At 41.7% G+C, this 20,789-nt stretch overlaps 1 protein-coding gene across 6 annotated transcripts in view; it reads right to left on the reverse strand.

Moving 5' to 3' along the window:
* Positions 1 to 20,789, reverse strand: part of LOC137379576 (fatty acyl-CoA reductase 1-like) — a 220,300-nt gene that overhangs the window by 166,784 nt on the left and 32,727 nt on the right. For 2 of the 6 annotated variants that reach the window (XM_068050602.1, XM_068050603.1), the window contains exon 2: positions 8,060 to 8,141. The exons of the other annotated variants lie outside the window; for them this stretch is intronic. The gene's annotated coding sequence lies outside the window, so the exon portion shown is untranslated. The remainder of the gene's footprint in view (positions 1 to 8,059; positions 8,142 to 20,789) is intronic. 6 annotated transcript variants of the gene reach the window in all.

The raw sequence follows: 20,789 nt of genomic DNA on the forward strand, positions 1-20,789 counted from the left end.
AGTTTTGTTTAACTTCTTTTCTATTTTATTTTAATATAGTTTCATTACTGTTTCTACCTTTTTGTTTTTATATTTTCTCTTTAAAGTAATTTCCTTATGTTCCTTCTTATTTTTGATTCAACTATTTTAGTTTCTTAACCTATTTATTTCTTTTTTTTGGAAACAATGCATTCTAAAGTTGCAAACATTTCAATTTAATCATGAATTCACTTTCTTCCCTTTCCTCTGCTTTTGTCCAGTCCCCTAGGTTGGCTGTTCTGCCTCAATTTGTTACATTTGAAATTCTCAGCAAGTTCAATGGATGAGGTATGGAAGCAGAAATCATCAGTGCTGAGCTTGGAATCCTCTCTTCCTTTGTTCAAGACCACCTAACTTGATTTGGTGGCCCCGAATCTGTTCAAATGTCTTAATTCAGCTGGGAATTGTCTACTCTGGTCTTTCCAATTTGCTATGTCATGCACCCAATAATATATTCAGCCGGTGTAACACGATTGATGGTTTGCCTTAATTTTCATCAGTGGAGATTCATGCTTTTTTTCCAGCTCTACGGTCAGGAATACACATGAATCTCTCTCTACATAGAGATTAGCACAACAGAATGTATGGGGGAAGGACATGAAGGAACTGTTACATTAATACAACAGGTCTTATTGGATTATCTTTTGAAAATATTAATTGCCGTTTGTAGAGAATATATGAATGATATTGACAATGCAGAGGATCGTGTTAGAGAATAATCAGTCCACATTTTATAATGGAATTATGTGGTGGAGAACACAAACTAAATCATAGGATTACCAGCAGAGAACACATTTTAAGTGATAATCCTAGTACCTTCCCAGAGGAGACCAAACTGAACCAAGTGGGAAGTACAAATTAACCATGTTTGTTCTCTCTCTGTTCTCAATTCATTTGTAAGTCAATGTTGTTAAAGAGAGATAGGCTTTTAAATTTCTATACAGATGTTAATTTGTTTCAGAAAGTATTGGGAAATGGAGAATGTCTATAATAATTTTACAGTAACAAGAGAATAAAGGGGAAAACATTTTAGTTTTGTTTCTGCATATTATGAATAATTGCTTACAAAAAATTGTCATGGGTCCAGTCATACACTGTATCTCATTAGTGTGATTCTATTACCATAAACTTCTGAAGGGCGGAAATAGGTGAATAAAACAATTTACAATTTAATGAAATGAAACAACTAATTATATAGAGTGCATAAGATGCAACCATCTAGACTGGTCTCAGATTAGCAGTAGCAATGAAAACATTGGAGAAATTGTGTTGACAAATGCTGTTTCTCAGACTGTTGTCCTTGAAGATCAAAGGATTGTAAATGAATGTCAATGATTCATTTCTTGGATACTACATAAGTGCCTGCATGCTGGATGGTGGGACAAAGTTTGCAGACTGCAGTAGAGCTTTAGTCATGGACTACAAGTTGAAAATAGAGTCCAATCTACATGACTACTGGAAGTCCCACTCCAGGGCTTGAACATAAAAATCAAGACTGACACTCCAGTGCAGTAGTAAGGGAGTAATGCACTGTTGGAGGTGCCATCTTCAGGAAGAGACTTTAAACCGAGGCCCCATCTGCCTGCTTGAGTGGATGTAAAAGAAACCATGGCACTATTTCAAAGATGAGCAGGGCGTTATCCCCGGTGTCCTGCCCAATATTTGTTCCTCAATCAACATCACAAAAACAGATTACCTGGTCATTATCATATTGCTGTTTGTGGAAATTTGCTGTACACAAATTGGCTGCCGTATTTCCTGTATTACAACAGTTACTACACTTCAAAAGTGCTTCATTGGCTGTAAAATACTTTGAGATGTTCTGTGGTCATGAAAAGCGCTATAGTCTTTTATTTTCTTTTTTGTGATCTTACATTTTCTTTATCTTAAGTTCCACACAGCATGCTTTGCCATTCCTGTGAAGACCAATCTTTTAGTATGCAGCACAGACATCCTCACCTTCAAATCCCTCTCCCAGCAACACCCTGATAGAACTGTAGTTACCTGCCAAATGTTAGACCTACAAGCACATATTCTATATACATGTTTCTACACAAATGGATGTTAAATTCCTCCTTCTAATAATTTGTACATCTATTTTCACCCCCTTCTTGCTTCACTCCCTTCTCTCTCCATTGTCTTTCTGATTGTAGGTCTCTTTTGCCAATGCCACACTATAACCAGGTGCTTGTAGCTAAACATTTCCTTTCTTTCCTATGGGTAGATGCCTATTCATTGCCTCTCACCTAATAGCAAATCCAGGAATAGATTTTTACCATCTGGGCAATTCAGCGTACAAAAACCTGCAACTTACTCTACTCTGTGACTAACTGTGTGGGGTGAAATCCCAAAGTTACAGCAGATGAATGGGAGAATCCAGAAATTCACCATGTGGAATTGGAGTCATATGTCTGCCAAATTGGGTAGGGACTGCAAGCTCTCTTCTCTGAAGGTGATTAGTAAACTAGATGGGTCTTTATGACAATCTTCATGATACTTTTTTTGCCCGGTACCAAATTTATTGAATTCGATATCTCTCAATGTGCCATGGTGGGAGGTGAACTTGTAATCTGTGGGTTACTAGTCCAGCACTATAACTATTACATTACTGTACCACTTTCATCTTAATACTCTGATTGCAAGGAATAGGAACTGCAAAGTAAGCACAAACTTTCATCTAACAATGTTTTCTTCAGTACAGAACTATATTTAGGTTTGGACAAACTCTACTCCAACAGCACCAACCTTCTGAAAAATTCAAATGAACAAATACATCTCAAACATCAAGAACTTTCAGATCTGTAAAACAAAACTTACAACCATTTTTTTTTAAAAAGGTAAAATGTAATTTTAATAAGTTAGAATCAATATTTTTTCTTATCCTTTTAAGCCCTTCCTGTATTCATATCCTTCCCCCATCAGTAAGGGCAGGGATCCTCAAATGGACAGTGGTGAATTTTTCCAAAACTTACCTCCTGAAGATAAAGTTACCCCCCTCCATCTCCTTTCCTTTTATTTCCCTTCTCTTTATATGGACCTGAGAAAAATTAAGGTTAAACATATGTGGTGCTCTATGGTCCAGGTTTGTTGGCGTTTCTATCTTTATTTTGAGATTTGGCGATTCAAATTTCACATTTTCTGAATGAAATACCTACTTAATATAAAGAATGGAACATCAATTTTACCAAAAATAATCAAATTAGCAGTGAACTAACACTTTAAAAAGATGTATTGTGATCTTTTTATAATATTCTAAATATTGTGTCAGACAAAAAACTGCTGCGCCAAACTGACTGATACGAGAGTTGAAGGTTAACCATGTCCTCATTTACTTTGTAGATAAAATGGCAAAGAATACACATTATAAATGTCTGTACAAAATACAAAATAAATTGACTCCTTTGATATCAGAATCTCTGAAGTATAATTGGATTTGACTGTTAGCTTCTGTGGGACTCGACTTGCAAGACTGAATGCTGCTCTGCTCAAGTGTGTATCAAAAGGTCCTTTACATCACTTCCTGAGGGGCACAGACATTTTTGGTTACTCTTTTTTTTTTTTGAAAAGTACTAAATTGCCATCATTTGATGAAAAAAACATTCTAACTCAAGAAGTGATATAAAGCATTTCCTGCACAGAAAGAATTAGAAATAGGGCTAGTGTTCAAAGTATTTTTTGTCACTTGTTTTAATGTGAATTATTTGATTAATTTCTCCTTTTTCCCATTTTGTAGATATTTCCACATAACTAACCTGAGGTAAAATTGTGTGTTTGATACCCTTACCTGGTTTCATGCAGCACAGTACCTTATTCAAGTGATTCTGACAGCGAGACACAGAGAGAAGCAGGAAGTAGGTGGATGGCACCAAGATGCCAGTAAAACACGTACTGTAGAACTAGGAGGGAGAGCAGTCACAGAAGAGACACCAGCATCATTCGGAACACAATATACAAGTGAAATACAGAGTGTTGTAACCAATTAAAATGGAGGCATAAATGCAGAGATAGCAAATTTGAAGAAATTGAGACTAAAAGGAAATTTAAGAAAAAGTAAATAAAAGCTGAACATAAAATGGATTGAAATGCAAGAGAATGAGAGCAACCAGATGTAATGTCACTGGACTAGTAATCCAGAGGCCCAGGCTAGTATTCTGGGGACATGGGTTCGAATTCCACCAAGGCAGATGGTGAAATTTGAATTCAATTAACAAATCTGGAATTTTTAAACAAGCTACTCTAACGGTGACCATGAATCATTTGTTGTAAAAACCCATCAGGTACAGTAATGTCCTTTAGGGAAGGAAATCTGCTGTCCTTTCCTGGTCTGGCCTACATGTGACTCCAGACACACAGCAATGTGGTTGACTCTTAACTGGCCTCTGAAATGGCCTAGCAAGCCACTCAGTTCAAGGGCACTTAGGGATGGGCTACGAATGCTGGCCTAGTCAGTGATGCCCACATCCTACGAACGAATAAAGAAAAAGTTACAGATCTGGAAATGATAGAAGTGATTGCTACAAAAGAGATATGCAATGTTCACATGACTCTCATCTCTGTATAAAATGTGTACTTGACTAGATTTATACACTGGTTAAATGGTAAACTGATCACAATGAGCAAATTTACCAGACCACCAGTTTTATTACAGGAAATGTTTAAATATATTTTTGAAAAGTGATCACACTGACTGTTTCCAATTATTGGTGATCATGCTGAAAGTTCTTGTTCTGTATTACTTTATAGCAAGATTTTCTTCAGTTTGTTTGGTTCCATTGGAGGTGAATGTAAAGGGATGCACTTTCTGTGAAAAGTACTCTGTTATGACCAGGTGCGAAACGTGTCTAGGGGTCTGTTACTATCTTCACCTGGTCTTATTGTAACAGGCTTTAATTTTAAACACACAGTGTTTTGAGCTCCCCTTTTTGTGAATCCTTGTTCACAGTTTTCCAATTATAAGACAAAGAAACCAATTCACACAGGCTGAGGTTTAAAGAAGATGAAATTTTACTAAAACTTAAATGCTAACATGGTTCATGCCTACGGCTATACAACGCACCCATGCTAGTATGCACAAGCGATATACACATGCAGATAGAAAGAGAAAAGAGAAGAAAAGATAAGGTGGAACAGTGTGAGGCAGTATCTTGTTACGATGCTTCGAGCTCACTGTAGTCCTTTTGTAAGTAGTCTTGCTTTCTGTTGGGGCCCAGTAGTCTTCTTAAAACCTTGTACACGTAGGAAACCTTCCTCTCTTTGAGCTTCATGTGTTTTCACAAGATTCGGATCCATGGGAAGGAGATGAAAGCAGGCAGGAGACAGGCCTTCTTGTTTCAGTTCCAGGAGAGATCTTTACTCCATGAGCACACAGCTTTGTCTCCCCTTCAAAAGCTGCTTTTTCAGTTTAAAACTCCCCTAGTTGGCCAGCCGGTGGTCATGTGACCGACTGGTTTGACCTGGTCTCTTCTGTGTATTGGGGCAGGGACTGGTTCCCTTTGTTTCCACATTGTCTGGTACTATGCAAATGTCTTTCCAGTCAGGAACTTGCAATTTTTAAGTTTTAATGTTCATGTGGCAAAATAATGTGTGCCTCAGTCTTGGTAGGTGAGGGGGTTTGCCTGACAACTCAGGAAACCAAATTTCATCTGGGATCAAAGGCAACCATCTATCATTTCATCATGATACCTGATACAAGCGGTGTATTGAGCGTTAATTTGTTGATTTCTAGCAAGCAAATGAAAAAAGGGTTTTGCAAACCTATGGATGATGGTGTCACTGTATTGTAGGGATTCAGGGATGTCACAAACTATAGTACGTGCAAGATTTTTAAAAAAATGCAAAAGCCATAACCTTCCTCCACAAAAAGAAAGACCTTTTTGCATTTTTCTATTAAGCCAGTCTGAATTACATTACATTTAGGATATAATTATACAGTAGTAAAGAATTGAAAACAAATCCCATATGCTGTCAAAATTCTTCTTCATCAGAGTGTTTCAGTGAGTAAGAATGACTGGAATAAGAAGACCAAGGAACAATGCAGGCTTCTGTGATAATCCTGATATCACAGGGCTGAATTTTATTAGCGCGCTGCACATCACGGCGGCATTCTTTGAAGACGGTGGCCTTCAGGCATAGAGGCACCATTGATAAGCCCCCGCAATATTTCTCACAGGGGCTCATTTAAATGGTGGGGCGGAGCGGCCACGCTCGATGACATACACGGGACGGCCGCTCTGTCCCTGGCAATGGTGTCCGGCACCACCGCACAGGGCATCAAGCCCATAGCAAAAATTTAAATTTTTAAAGTAACATAACTGTGGATATTGTTCAGAAAAATAATTAAAAGTTGGAGGCCTTTTCCCAACCCCCCCAATGTCTTTTCTATTGCCCAATATCATGAACATTAACTTTATTCCCACCCTAACTTTCCCCATCATCACATTTGCCCTTCAACGGCTTTCCATCATCCCCACATCCAATAAAAAATGCTTTCCCCACCCCTGCCCTGATAATTTCACTCCTTCCCCCCCTCCCCACCGTGTCTCACCTCGGAACCGCAAACGGAATTCCGAAGGCACGCGAGTTGCAGACGACGGCCATAATATCAGCATGGGACAACCGCCGGGTCAAGGAATGTTGATTTGCATGTTTTGTTAAATTAATTTTAATATTTAAATGAAGGCCTTGGGGCCGCACCAACGCCTCGCCAATGCCGGTAAAATGCAGTGGGGCCTTCTCGGTGTCGGGCGTCATGGCGGGCCACTCCCGCAAGTGTTTTACAGGCCCCCCCGCCACGACCCAGACGTCGAGGGGCTGGTAAAATGCAGCCCCATGTATCATATACTTCAGGGAGAATATTTTGAAATAGGGGTTCAGCATCACTGATTGAGTAAAGAAGCACATTTGTAAAAATAGCAGAAAATTTGAAGGTTAAGGTTATTTATTTTGGTATTATCTGATTGTACAGTCTTTTATTTTGTGATAATAGCTTTTGAAAGATGGTGTCTGCTATGATTACGACCAATACACTGGATAGAGTTAGGGGGTCACAAAGCTTCATCTGGATAAGTAGGGTTAAAAGTGTGGAAAAGCAACATTAGGAGAGTTTACCATACAGCAATTATCTGAAACTCATGAATAAATGCTTATTCAATGGTCAGGAATTTTCATTTTGATATTCAGCATCACATACACACTGATTTAAATTAAAATATTAAATAGGTGTTCTTTCAATCAGATCTCCTTCCTTTATAGTACCATATAAAACTAATGCTTTAGTTTATGACATTACAAAGACCCTGTTTTAGGATGAGACTGCCTTTTTTAACAACATTTTTAAACGACATCCATTTTCTTGGTTGAGTGGGGGAATGTGATGTCACACAATGCTATGAAGAAAGTGTAACTGAAGGAGATCAAAGAAGATAATCTTGTGAATGTCTATTCAGTACTTTCTGCACCAGTACTCAAATCCTGTCTGTACATATTGCTGGTGAACAGGAAAAATTATACAACTGCAGAAATTGACATCTGAAACACTGACTAAAATTTTCTGCTATTGATCTTGGTAATAAGATTTTCCAAATTTTCCAAATAAGTGCAATCATCACAGTATGAAGCACCGCGGTGCACTGATAACAGTCTGAATATAACTAATGCAGATGTTGTAGGCTGCTGTTATTAAAGGGGTATAATGCTGTGGATTTTGATGGACAACAGCTTGGACAATTTTGACAATTCCCATTCTTAACTGCAATGCCAGCAACTGCTGAGCTATTAGTGCAACAGACAATGAATAATTGTTAAGTTCTATCAGGGTGAACTGTGGCTCTGTTGCTAACATTTATCCCAAGATGAATCTGTGGTACTTGTTATTTGGATCCTATAGGAAGACTCCAGTTACTGGCCACAGATAATAGATTTTATGACATTTTTGCCCCAGTTAACCAGTCAGTATATCGTGCAATTAGATTCACAGTAGCTAGAAAAATATTACATTCATAAAATTGCACTTGCCTGCACTATTCTGTCAGAATATACTTACATATATCACTTTTACAGCTGTAAAATGTTCATTCCACAATTGCTTTGTCTTTTTGGTGGGTGCATACAGGTTCAATAGTATCCTTCAAAAGAGAACTGGATAAGTACTCGAAGGAGAAAAAATTTGCAGTAACATGGGGAACTAGAGGGGAGTGGGAATAATTTTTATCAGCTCTTTAAAAGAGCTGACAAGGACCCGATGGGCTAAATGGGCCCCTCTTGTGCTGTATGCACTATTCAATGATTTTATTTGTGTCCATTGGCCAAGATATTCCATGCAATAAGGATCAACTGACATGCCTTAGTCCACTAAACTCTGGTAATGGCAAATGCAAATAATTAGTTTTTAGAAAACAAAAATCAAAGATTAGAAGAGCCATATTACATTCAGTCTCATGTCCAATGATTTACAAATTGTTAATGGGGTCTTATAAGTGGAAATAAAGACAGGTTTTAGATGAATGCCAAAATCAAAATAAGGCATCTCCAACAGTGGAACACTCCTTCAGTACTGCACAGAACTGCCAGCTTTGATTATGTGCTGTCAGTGCCGTAGAACCCAAACCATCTGCCTCAGAAGCAAGAGCACTCCCACTGAACCAAGGTATTGACAACCTCAACATTTTCAGTTATATGCACAGGTGTATAAAGGTTTCACAGAATTTAGCACAATTTCACAGAGTTTTACAGCATGGAAGGTGACCATTTAGCCCATCATGGGCTGAATTTTATGTTGCAGCCGCCAATTACATGGTCAGGGCGGACCGCACCCCACCCCTCCCAAATCCCCCTGCCCGCCGATGACGTGGAAGGGGCAGGCGTGCTGTCCCCGGCAACAGCGTCCCGAGCCACTGAACAGGTGCCAACACCATTTTCAAAGGACTTCCAGCCCTTACATTTGATTTAAATGTATAAAGGGAAAGTTTAATAAAACTGATTTTAAGTTTCCACCCCCTCTCCCATCACCTCCCCCCCCTCTACGATTAACAATAACAATTCCTTGCCCTCTCCTCCCCCACAAGAATACTTACCTTGTGTATCTGACCTTCCCCCCAACAAAGTTCATGAACTTTTAACTTTACCCCTTTCCACCATCCCCTCCACCAATCAGAACAGTTTCACCCTGCTCCCCCCTCCCACACTGAGAAACTTACCTCCTCCCGCCTCCCCCCAGGTGTTGCACCTCGTTTCCCCACACGGGGATCCGAAGGCGCAGCAGTGCCGGCCGCGGCACTTCAGGTGGTGACAGGAACGTCATTAACTCAGGTGAGTTAATGAATTTGAATATTTAAATTATGGTCCCATCGCCGAGTGGCGGGGGACTGCCACGAGGCCTCACTGCTGCCAGCAATATTGGGATGGGCCCTGCCAGCGTTGAGGTCGTGGCGGGCCTCATCCGGGGCAATCTTCATGCCCCCCCACCACAGATCCTGCGTCAAGGCCTCTATAAAATCCAGCCCTCTGTCTGTGCCAGTTCTCCAACTAGTCTCATTCTTCTGCTCTTTCCTCAAAACCTTTAAAATTATTTTTCAATTATTTATCCACATCCCTTTTAAAAACTATTGCGGATTCTGTTTCCACCATTGTTTCCCATAGGAGATTCCATGTCATAATAGTCCTCTGCAAAAAAAAACTTCTCTCCCTTTGTTCTTTTGGTAATGATTTTAAATTCATATCCACTAGTTGTTGATTTAATGACAAGGGAAAATACTTTTTTTTGTTCATATCTTATTAAAACTCTTTTTAACCTTGGACACATCAATCAGGTAAAAAAAGCGAAAACAGCCTTGAACAGAAGCCCAACCAATTCCTATGCACCATCACCCTCTTCCACCTTGTTCTCACATTGAACAAATGCTCCAACTCCACTCACTTCCTTCAAGTAAAAGGTGTTGCAATGGGTACCCGCATGGGTCTTAGTTCTGCCTGTCTTTTTGTGGGATATGTCGAACATTCCTTGTTCCAGTCCCACTCAGGCTCCCTCCCCCAACTCTTTTTCCAGTACATTGCTGACTGTATCAGTGCCATTTCCTGCTCCCGCCCGAACTGGAAAACTTCATCAACTTTGTTTCCAATTTCCACCCTTCTCTCACCTTTACATGGTCCATCTCTGACACATCCCTTCCTCGACTTCTCTGTCTCCATCTCTGGGGATAGGCTGTCTACTAATATTCAATATAAGCCCACCGACTCCCACAGCTACCTCGACTACACTTCTTTATACCCTGCCTCCTGTAAGGACTCCATTCCATTCTCCCACTTTCTCTGTCTCCGACGCATCTGCTCTGACGATGCTACCTTCCACAACAGTGCCTCAGATATGTCTTCCTTTTTCCTCAACCGAGGATCTCCCCCCCCATTGTGGTTGACAGGGCCCTCAACCGTGTCCGGCCCATTTTCTGCATGTCTGCCATCACGCCTTCCCCTCCCTCCCAGAACTGTGATGTGGTTCCCCTTGTCCTCACTTTCCACCCCACCAGCCTCCACATCCAGAGGATCATCCTCCGTCATTTCTGCTACCTCCGCGTGATGCCACTACCAAACGCATCTTCTTCTCCCCGTCCATCAGCATTCCGAAGGGATCATTCCCTTCACGACACCCTGATCCACTCCTCCATTACTCCCGATACCTCGTCCCCTTCCCACAGCACCTTCCCATGCAATCGCAGGAGGTGTAATACCTGCCCTCTACCTCCTCTCTCCTCACTATCCAAGGCCCCGAACACTCCTTTCAGGTGAAGCAGCAATTTAGTTGTACTTCTTTCAATGTAGTATACTGTATTCGCTGCTCACAATGCAGTATCCTCTACATTGGGGAGACCAAACGCAGATTGGGTGACCACTTTGCTGAACACCTCAGCTCAGTCCGAAAGCATGACCCCGAGCTTCCGGTCGCTTGCCATTTCAACACACCACCCTACTCGCATGCCAACATTTCTGTCTTTGGCCTGCTCCCAGTTCCAGTGAACATCAATGCAAGCTCAAGGAGCAGCACCTGATATTTCAATTAGGCACTCCAGAGCCTTGCAGACTGAACATTGAGTTCAACAACCTCAGTGCATAACTGGCTTTTTAAAAAATATTTTATTTTTTAACCATGTGCCTGCTTTTAATGTAATCAGAGCTGCTCATTATTCCGCTATTAACAGTCTCTCTGGACTAATGCTTTGTCTTTCACCACAAGCATTAACACATGCTTCGCCTTTGTCCCAGGACAGCTTTGTTATTTAATCTCTCCTGCCCTACCTTCCCCTTTGTTCTCTCCCTCACCCCCCCTCCCCTTCACTTGCTTAAAACCTAATTCTTCTCTAACCTTTGCCAGTTCTGATGAAAGGTCACAGACCTGAAACAATAAGTTTGCTTCTCTCCACTGATGTTGCCAGACCTGCTGAGTACTTCCAGCACTTTTTGTTTCAAATTTCCAGCATCTGCAGTATTATACATTTATATTAGATAAAAAGAGCCTCCGGTTTCCATAACTCACTTCATAACAAAAACTTCTCATTCCCACTGCTATACACCATTACAGTTACACAATTACACTTAAAGCACGAGTGACTACACCACTTACACCATTGCAGACTGCACTATATCATTAGTTACCACATTACTGATTGCACTGTACCATTACAGTTACACCATTATAGACAGTACTGTACCATTACAGTTACAGCATTACGGCCCACACTGCATCATTGCAGCTAAAACATTACAGATTGCACCGTACCATTACAGTTACACCATTACAGACTGCACTGTACCATTACAATTATGGCATTATCGACTGTACTACACCATTACAGACTGCACTTTGCCATTAGAGTTACAATGTTACAGACTGCACTGTACCATTACAGTTACACCATTACAGACTGCACTATACCATTACAGTTACAGCATTCCAGACTGCATTATATGATTATAGTCACTGAATTAAAGATTACACTATACCATTACAGTTACACCATTGTAGACTACATTCTGCCATTAGAGTTACAACATTACAGACAGCACCATACAGTTACAGCATTACAGCCTGCACTGCACCATTACAGCTAAAACATTATAGACGGCACTGTACCATTACAGTTAGAGTATTGCATACTGGTCTATACCATTACAGAGAAACCATTACAGACCGCATTGTACCATCGCAGTTACAGCATGACAGACTGCACTAAACCATTACAGATGGCACTTCACCATTACAGTTACAGCATTACGGACTTCACCGTACTGTTACTGTTACAATACAGACTGCACTGTACCATTACAGATGGCACTTCACCATTACAGTTACAGCATTACGGACTTCACCGTACTGTTACTGTTACAATACAGACTGCACTGTACCATTACAGATTGCACTGTACCATTATGGTTGCAGCATTACAGACTTCAATGTACCATAACAATTACACCATTACAGACTGCACTATAAAATTGCAGTTACACCATTACAGACTGTAATTTACCATAATGGTTCCAACATTACAGACTTGCCATTACAGCTAATGCATTACAGACTGTGAATGACCTTCCTCATTCATATTCATCTTGTAACATTGTTCTCTTCTTCAGAAGCATCTACGCACAGTATCTCAATTCAAACTTTAATTTTCAGATGCTGATGTCCTGCTGTGTATTCGATACTTTACATAAAGTTGCATTTCATTTTTGAAAAAATAAATTCCAGTCACACATATTTCAGTTGAAGGTTAATAAATTTTAATTTAAAAAAATAAATCAGAGAACATGCCACAGAAGTTCACTCCGGAGAGAACTCGGAGAAGAGTTAAACAAAAACTCCAGACAGGCTAGTTTCAATCAATCACTCCAAGTTCCTAGGTGATAGGTAAAGGACAAGGACTACACTACACTATATTCAGTTACCTATTATCATAGTAAGGTGGGGACAGATATCAATTCTTTACTCTGGTTACACATAAAACAAATTTTAAATAATAAAAGCAAAATACTGCAGATGCTGGAAATCTGAAATAAAAACAAGAAATGCTGGAAATACTAAGCAGATCTGGCAGCATCTGTGGAGAGAGAAGCAGAGTTAACGTTTCAGGTCAGTGACCCTTCATCAGAACTGGCAAACATTAGAAATGTAACGGGTTTTAATGTGTGTTCTTGTACTTAAAAGTCAGAAATAGTCCTGCAATGCTATCACACATGCAACAATCATGAAGATTCATTGTAAGTTGCATCGTGACAGTCACTTGACCATTTTCAGCACATAACAGATAATGCTGAGTATCACTTATACCTATAAATAAAATAAAAATAAGTACAATTTTTCCTTGCAATTTTACTTCTTCACCTGTGTGGATGTCAGGCAAAGGCAGGTTTGGGCCCCAATGGTCAAAAAGCTTATCAACAGACACTTGATTTCCACTTGAAGTGCTGGATTTTGTTCCCAGCTGATGTCGGGTTCCGTGGCGGCAGGGAGAGGCGCCGCAGAATCGAAGAAGCAGCGGCCACCACAGATCCCGTGCCGGGATTCCAGCCCTGATCTTCCCGGGGACAGGATAGGCCGATATCGGCCTTCCCACCCAGAGGCCAAATTAGGGCCTCCTCCCACCGCCACTGGGATTTTACCAGCGCAGGGAGGACACCTTGGAAAACAAGGTGCCCACCCTGTGGGCTTGGTGGTGGTGGTGGGGGGGGGGGGGGGGGGGTGGGGGGGCGCGGTGGTCTCTCCTTCGTGGGCAATTCATGGCCCACGGAGGACCCCCCCGGAACTACGGTACTCCCCCAGGACACCCCTCTCCCTGAACCGAACGCCAACCACCCTCGCCAGGGCCTTCCAGAACAGCCCCAGCCACCCTGCCTCACGTCCGGTGTTCCAACTCTGGGCCTGGGCCCGAGGCCTCTGCAGTACCAGCAGTGGCCACTACTCCCAGTGGTACTGCTGATACTGTTGAGCTGCCAGCCCTGTGATTGGCCGGCAGCTCTTGGGGACGGAATCCCCATCCCAATTAAGTGTTTAAGAGGACAGGGATACCGCCTCCTTAAACTTTGACCCCAAAAGACCAGAGGATCGGTCTGGAGGTGTGGGGTCAGAAAAAATCCAGAGGTGGGGATCCTCCCATCTTTTCCACCCGGCGCCGGCAGCCCTGCCTCCTGCATAAAATCCAGCCTGAAGAATAACATTGTCGAGATACTAGAAGGCAGATTATGCCCATGGAACCACAGGACAACATCAATTGTTGTTGGCTTCAGGGCAAGAGAGTTTTTTGTGCTGATGTATCCATGTATTGAGATATAATCTGCATCATACTTACAGAAGAATAATACCATATACATGCAACTTCAGTAAGTAATTCTTGTGAAGTGTTTTGTGATGTTTCTCAGAGAAATAAAGGTATATGAAACCTTTTAATGAATTGTTCCCTTGTTTGCTCTCACAGGCGGTAAGGAGGAATTGAAGTAATGAGAAAAATGCATTGTGCCAAATGTTTTGGAAGAGACAGATGCCAGCTAATCATCAGGGTCATGTAAAACATGGCACTTGAAAGTTCTGTGGGATTAAAACTGGCAGGATTGGCTTAAAGTTCATTAAAGTTGGATATTGGTCCCTTTGAAAGAGGGCTGATTTCAACGTGTAAGACAGTTATATCTTTTGGAGTACTTCAGCCTCAACCTGAAACCTTTCTGTGGGCCCCACCCACAGCACGCCAATCAACTGGATGCCAGCTTCTTGCTTAGCAAATGGAAATAACAGAACATCCCTGTGTCATTGTTTTCTTTTACAATGCAAGGTTTCCAAACAGCAGACAGAAATTCCAACCATCTCTGCTCCCACTTGAAACTCCCGAAGCCTGCTTGGTCCTACCCCATTTGTCACCCCTCTAATCATCTGCTGCTAAACTCCTGCTGGCTCCAAAGAATGTTGCGTTTGTTGTGTGTAATTTCCTTCAAAAGGGCATTGGATTACTGGCGAAAATCAACCAAGATGACTATATGACTCAAGGCTCCAGTCTAATCTATTGAAATGAATTAGTCCAACTGTAAAAAAGAAAATTAAAATCAGACATGATTGTGATGTTCAAATGATGTGAGGCATTGATGTAATTAGGACTGTAATTCAGATTTAGAGACTGGAGTATAAAATCAGCAAGTCTCATGCAAGAGCAGAGACTAGATTTCCTCCGCAACAAAATAGAAACAGTCTCAACCCTCAAAAAACAAAAGCTGGATAAATATACTTAATTTTTGATTGAAGGCTATGAGGATAGGCACAAATTATTTTATATTCTATTAAACATGATGGTTTTAATGCTATTGAGATCATGTGGAATGCAACTGTTCAGAGCTGTAAGTTAATATGCTTGACTATCTTCATATGTTAGACATTTCAAAAAATGTTATTTTGTTAGAAGTTTTTGTTGCTTGTCAACTCCTTCAGGAGGAGTGCGGAATGTATACGACCTGTGGAAGGGTCAGGTTTGATGGAACAAAAGTTTTCTCTTGTGGTATTTTCCTTTATGTGGTAGATAGCAATTCCACTTGAAAAAAGAAAGGTATCCAGAGTAAATGTTTGATGAGTAAGACATTCATTTCATGTTATAAAATAGAAAATGCTAGAAATACTCAGCATGTCAGTCAGAACCTGTGGTGAGAGAAACAGTGTTAACGTCTCAGATCGATGGACTTTCACTAGAAGTAGTCCTTCATTTTATTCTGCAAGAAAGATAAAAGGCAGAAGTATGGTTCCCTGGCGAAGGTCATCAACCTGAAAATGTAACTTTGGTTCTCTCCCCATAGTTGCTGCCTGAGTGCTGAGTATTTCCAGCACAGTGGCACAGGGGTTAGCACCTCACAGCTCCAGCAACCCAGGTTCAATTCTGGGTACTGCTGTGTGGAGTTTGCAAGTTCTCCCTGTAACCGTGTGGGTTTTCGTTGGGTGCTCTGGTTTCCTCCCACAGCCAAAGACTTGCAGGTTGATCGGTAAATTGGCAATTGTAAATTGCCCCTAGTAGAGGTAGATGGTAGGGGAATTGAGGGAAGATGGGATGTGGTAGGAATATGGGATCAATGTAGGATTAGTATAAATGGGTGGTTGATAGTCAGCACAGACTCGGTGGGCTGAAGGGCCTGTTTCAGTGCTGTATCTCTAAAATAAAAAAAACATTCAGATGTCCAGCATCCACAGTATTTTGTTTTTGTATTTATTCAATGCTGCTTTGACCTGAAGAGTTCTAGTCCTAGTAATGGCTGCAATATAATTTTCTATGGGCCGTACAGCTCTTGAATGTTCTTTCAGAGTTTTTTTATTGCTCCAAAATTTCTTTCCTCCTATAAACATCTGAAGTAATAATTGCATGCTGCAGAAACACGTTTAGTTTTTCATTTTATAAGCCACCATTCACTTGATCAGTGCAAAACCTTGGACAGCACTGAAAACCTCTGAACATCCCAATGGATTGAGTTTCCATACTGGACCATAAGGGGAGTTAAGTTGCTCTTGTAAAATTGCCAGTCCACACTCAACTTATCACACTGAGTTAAAGCATTTTGCTTTGTCAGCAGTCTTGATATGAGCCCCTTTTGAGCCCAGGAGCTAGTCCAAATCTGAATAAACAGGCGAGAAAAAGATGATAAATGAATGAGGAAGATGAAAGAACTGAGCCTTTTCAAATAAAAAAAGAGGTGAGGGATGTTCTTTTAGTGACTTCCTCTTAACCAGGAGTGGGATATGTCCTCTAAAAATATACTCAAGAATTGTTCTTAATCGGAAGTTCAGTTTTTCACTTGAAATGATGCTCAGTTTTCCCATTCACAGAAGTACTTTGCTCTCTAGCCTTTTGGGCATTTAAGAGAAATAACATGTCGTGAACAAAATTCTAGGAAACGATGTTTAAAAGTGACAAAACAAAACTAGCAATCAGCTGAACTCTGGATACCCATATAGAAAGAAAAGTAATTTAAATCACTGGGGTCCATTGCAGTGGGAGAGAATCAAACTTCTTTATAAAGGCAACAGGTGCTTCTTAAGAATTTATTGCTCCCGAAATGAATGGGGAAAATTCATGCTGCATTCTTTCTGTTAATTGGAACAACTTCTATCAGACGAACTCGTAAGGAAAGATTATTTCCCCTTAAAATGCAGCACAGTCTTGAAAGTGGTAATAAGATTTTTGGACAGACATTATTCTAACACCAGCAATAACCCATTTAAAATAAATGTTCGCAGCTAGCAATTTCAAAGGATAAAACACGAAAAAGAGAGTAGTATGTGTACAGATACGTCATATATCCTTCTGTAATACTCAGGAAGGTGCGAAATTCCTTTTAGTAGAGTTACACTTACCAGCACTTGTTCTGTGACTTGTACTACAACAGAACATTGAGAAATAACAGTTGGCAAGTAGTTCCACAGTACCATGGAAACCACAACAACACTCAACATTCAGAAGCAAGAAGAGGCACTGTGTACGGCCCGTTAATTCCTCGGAGCCACTCGCTCTGCCGGCGTGACTTGGCTGCAAATGAGGTTTCCGTCGCAATTTCGGCGGAGTTCGAACAGCTTCAAAGGATTTGACTGGTTAAGTCCATTTTCCTTCGCACAATGCTTACAATAATTTTGTTGAGATAGTTTATAAAAATATCCGAAGAATAAACGTTCAGATCTGACCTGTGTCCCGTGTACATGTTTATCGCATACCCCTAATTTTTATACCCCTCCTCTGATCTCCGTATAAAGCACACGCTTTATTGCCAGGTAGGAACGTATCCTTTCGTCTTGCTTCCCTGCATCGAAGTACTCAGCCTTACACACCACAGCCATCTTCCCCAAACACCGCACATTTAAGATTGGGATAAAACCTTAGCTCGGTGTTATACTAAACTCCATCACGGCTTATTGTTCTGCCACTATACCACTTAGATGAAAAGAATCACAGAATTGTTATAGCACAGAAGGCCTTGAGACCCATCGTGTCTGCACGGCTCCCCGAATGAGCAATTCACTTAGTGCCATTCCCCCTCCTTCTCCCCGTAACCCTGCATATTCTTCCTTTACAGATAACAGTTTATTCCCTTTTGAATGCTTCAATTGAATCTGCCCCCATCACACCCTCAGGCAGTGCATCCCAGAATTTTTCACTATACCCCCTTCCCATTTCCACACAGCACAGCTATTTGTGAATTAGTCTGTAGTATTGTCATAGGCTCTTTTTTTTAGTTTCACAGAAAGGGAAATCCTTATGAAATAGGGCCAATATTCTGTTTTAAAAGTCATGTGTTACTATATACAAAGTACATGAACACTATAAAACAACACTTTACCACGACAGGTGATTGGTAGAAGGATTTGAGGAGACATGAGGAAAACTTTTTCGCCCAGAGGGTGGTGAGTGTCTGGAATTCACTGCCAGGCGGTGGTGGAGGCAGAAACCCTCAATTCTTTAAAAAGGTACCTGGTCATGTACCTGAAGTGCTGTAACCTGCAAGGCTATTGGCTAGGTGCAGGAAAGTGGGATAAATTGGGCAGCTAGTTTTTTCAGGTGGCATGGACATGATGGGCTGAATGGCCTCCTTCTTTGCGGCAATTTTTCTATGGTTCTACGGATAGATAAGGACAGAAGTTGATCAAGACTTTCAAGATCAGTTGATGGAGTAAAGGGAAAATGGTTTACACTTATTCTCATGCACTACAGCTTGCTAGATGCTCCTACACTTTTGTAAAGGGTTTAAGAGTCTTACTCATAGAATATTGGCATGAATTTTGTGGTAGTAATGATGGCAAAACTGTCAGTGTTTGCCAGTATTCCACTCAAACTTACAGCAAATTCTAGAGTCCTCACATGCACTGAACAAGGTGGAAATTCAAAAGTTGTTGTCAGTGATTCAACACTCCTCCAGAGGGTGCGCTGTTGAAGTTCCCCTGGAGTGCAATTCCTAAGCAATCAGTGATTTGACAAAAACTTCCACTTTTACAGGTCCTGGCAGAACTCAAAGTGAGTACTAGTGAACAGGTGAGTGAGTGAGTGCAACTTGACAGCATTGTTGATGACACTTTTCACCACTTTGCCAATGATTAAGAGTAGACTGATGAGCCAATAATTGGTCAGATTGGATTTGTCATTTTTGTGGACAGGACATACCTGGGCAATTTTTCACATTTCTGGGTCAATGCCAGTGTTGTAGCTGTACTGGAGCAGGCTAGCTAGAGGAACGAGCAGCTCAGGAACACAAGTTGTCAGGACTACAGCCAGGATGTTGTCGGGGCCGACAACCTTTGCTGCATCCAGTGCACTCAGCCCTTTCTTCATATCACCTGGCGTGAATCTAATTGGCTGAAGTCTGGCATCTGTGATGGTCGGGACCTCAGGAGAAGGCCCTTCTGGGTGAAGATGGTTACAAACACTTCAGCCTGGTCTTTTGCACTCACATGCTGGGCTCCTCCATCATTGAGGATGGAGATGTTCAGGGAGCCTTCTCCTTTTAGCTTAATTGTCCACTATCACTCACAGCTGGATGTGGCAGGACTGCAGAGCTTTGATCTGATCTTTTGATTGTGGGATCACTTAGCTCTGTCTATAGCAAGCTGCTTCCTGGTTAGCATTCATGTAGTCCTAGTTGTAGCTTCACAAGATTGACACCTCATTGTTAGGTGCGCGTGGTGGTGCTGCTCCTGGCATGCTGTCCTACACTCCTCATTGAACTAGGGTTGGTCCCATGGTTTGATGGTAATCCTTCATAAACTAGAAAACCTCTACCATATCAGCCCTCAGTGGTAATTTCTAAAGTCTCTTCATAACCACTCATCCTTGGTAACATTTTAAGTGAATCTACACAGCATATTTTTTTAACCTTCTACAGTAAAGTGCCCGATGTTCGCACTGTAACCAAAGTCTGGTATAAGTCCTCTTGATCTTGTAGGAGTGATTGCTGGCATGAAGAACTTTGAGTCGTTCTGCGTGTGATCACTTAGATGGCGTTGAAGCCGAGCATAAACACTGTCCCACCCCCACCCCCTCAAACAGTCTGCTGCCTAAGGCCTAAATAAAGTACGTTTCCTCCCTGTTGCTAGCCATTTTTTTCCTGGAGATGGTGAGGGGATCAGAGTGGAGAGGAGTGAGAGGAGAGGACAAGGGCAGGACAGGGATCTGGAAGGTGGAGGTGGTCAGGAAATCAATGAGTGGGTGCGGGGGCTACAATCAGGAACATGGCAGGGGGAGAAGTCATGAACATAGGAGGGGAACAGGAGAGTATCAAGAACTGGAGGGGGGAGTAGGAGAATGGCAGGGACTGGAGTGGGGCAAGAGGATGTCAGGAACACAGAAGATGGGAGAGGGTCAGGAAATCAGGAGGTGGGAGAATGCCAAGAACCAGGGGGAAGGGGGGAGGGGACAGGGGCAAAAGGATGTCAGGAACTTGGCGGGACAGGAGGATATCAGGAACTGGAGTGTGCAGGAGAATGTCAGGAACTCGGGGGGCAGGCAGGAGAACATAAGGAATTGGGGTAGGGGGAGCAGAAGATTAGGAACTAGGGGGAAGAACAAAGGGAACTGGGAAGTGGGGGGAGAACGTAACCCAAGTCTAAAGTGGGAGAGGGGCAGGGGAATGAGATTAGGAATGTCATCCAGATAAGATGATGGATCACATTTTCCCCCCACATCTGTTAGACCTGGATCACCTTCTTCCAAATTTACCCACTTTGCACCTGCAACACATTCTCCCTCTCCTCTTCCCCACTCCCCCATCCCCAGACCAGG

This window comes from Heterodontus francisci, chromosome 18 (assembly GCF_036365525.1).
Source record: "Heterodontus francisci isolate sHetFra1 chromosome 18, sHetFra1.hap1, whole genome shotgun sequence".
Classification (NCBI taxonomy): Eukaryota; Metazoa; Chordata; class Chondrichthyes; order Heterodontiformes; family Heterodontidae; genus Heterodontus; species Heterodontus francisci.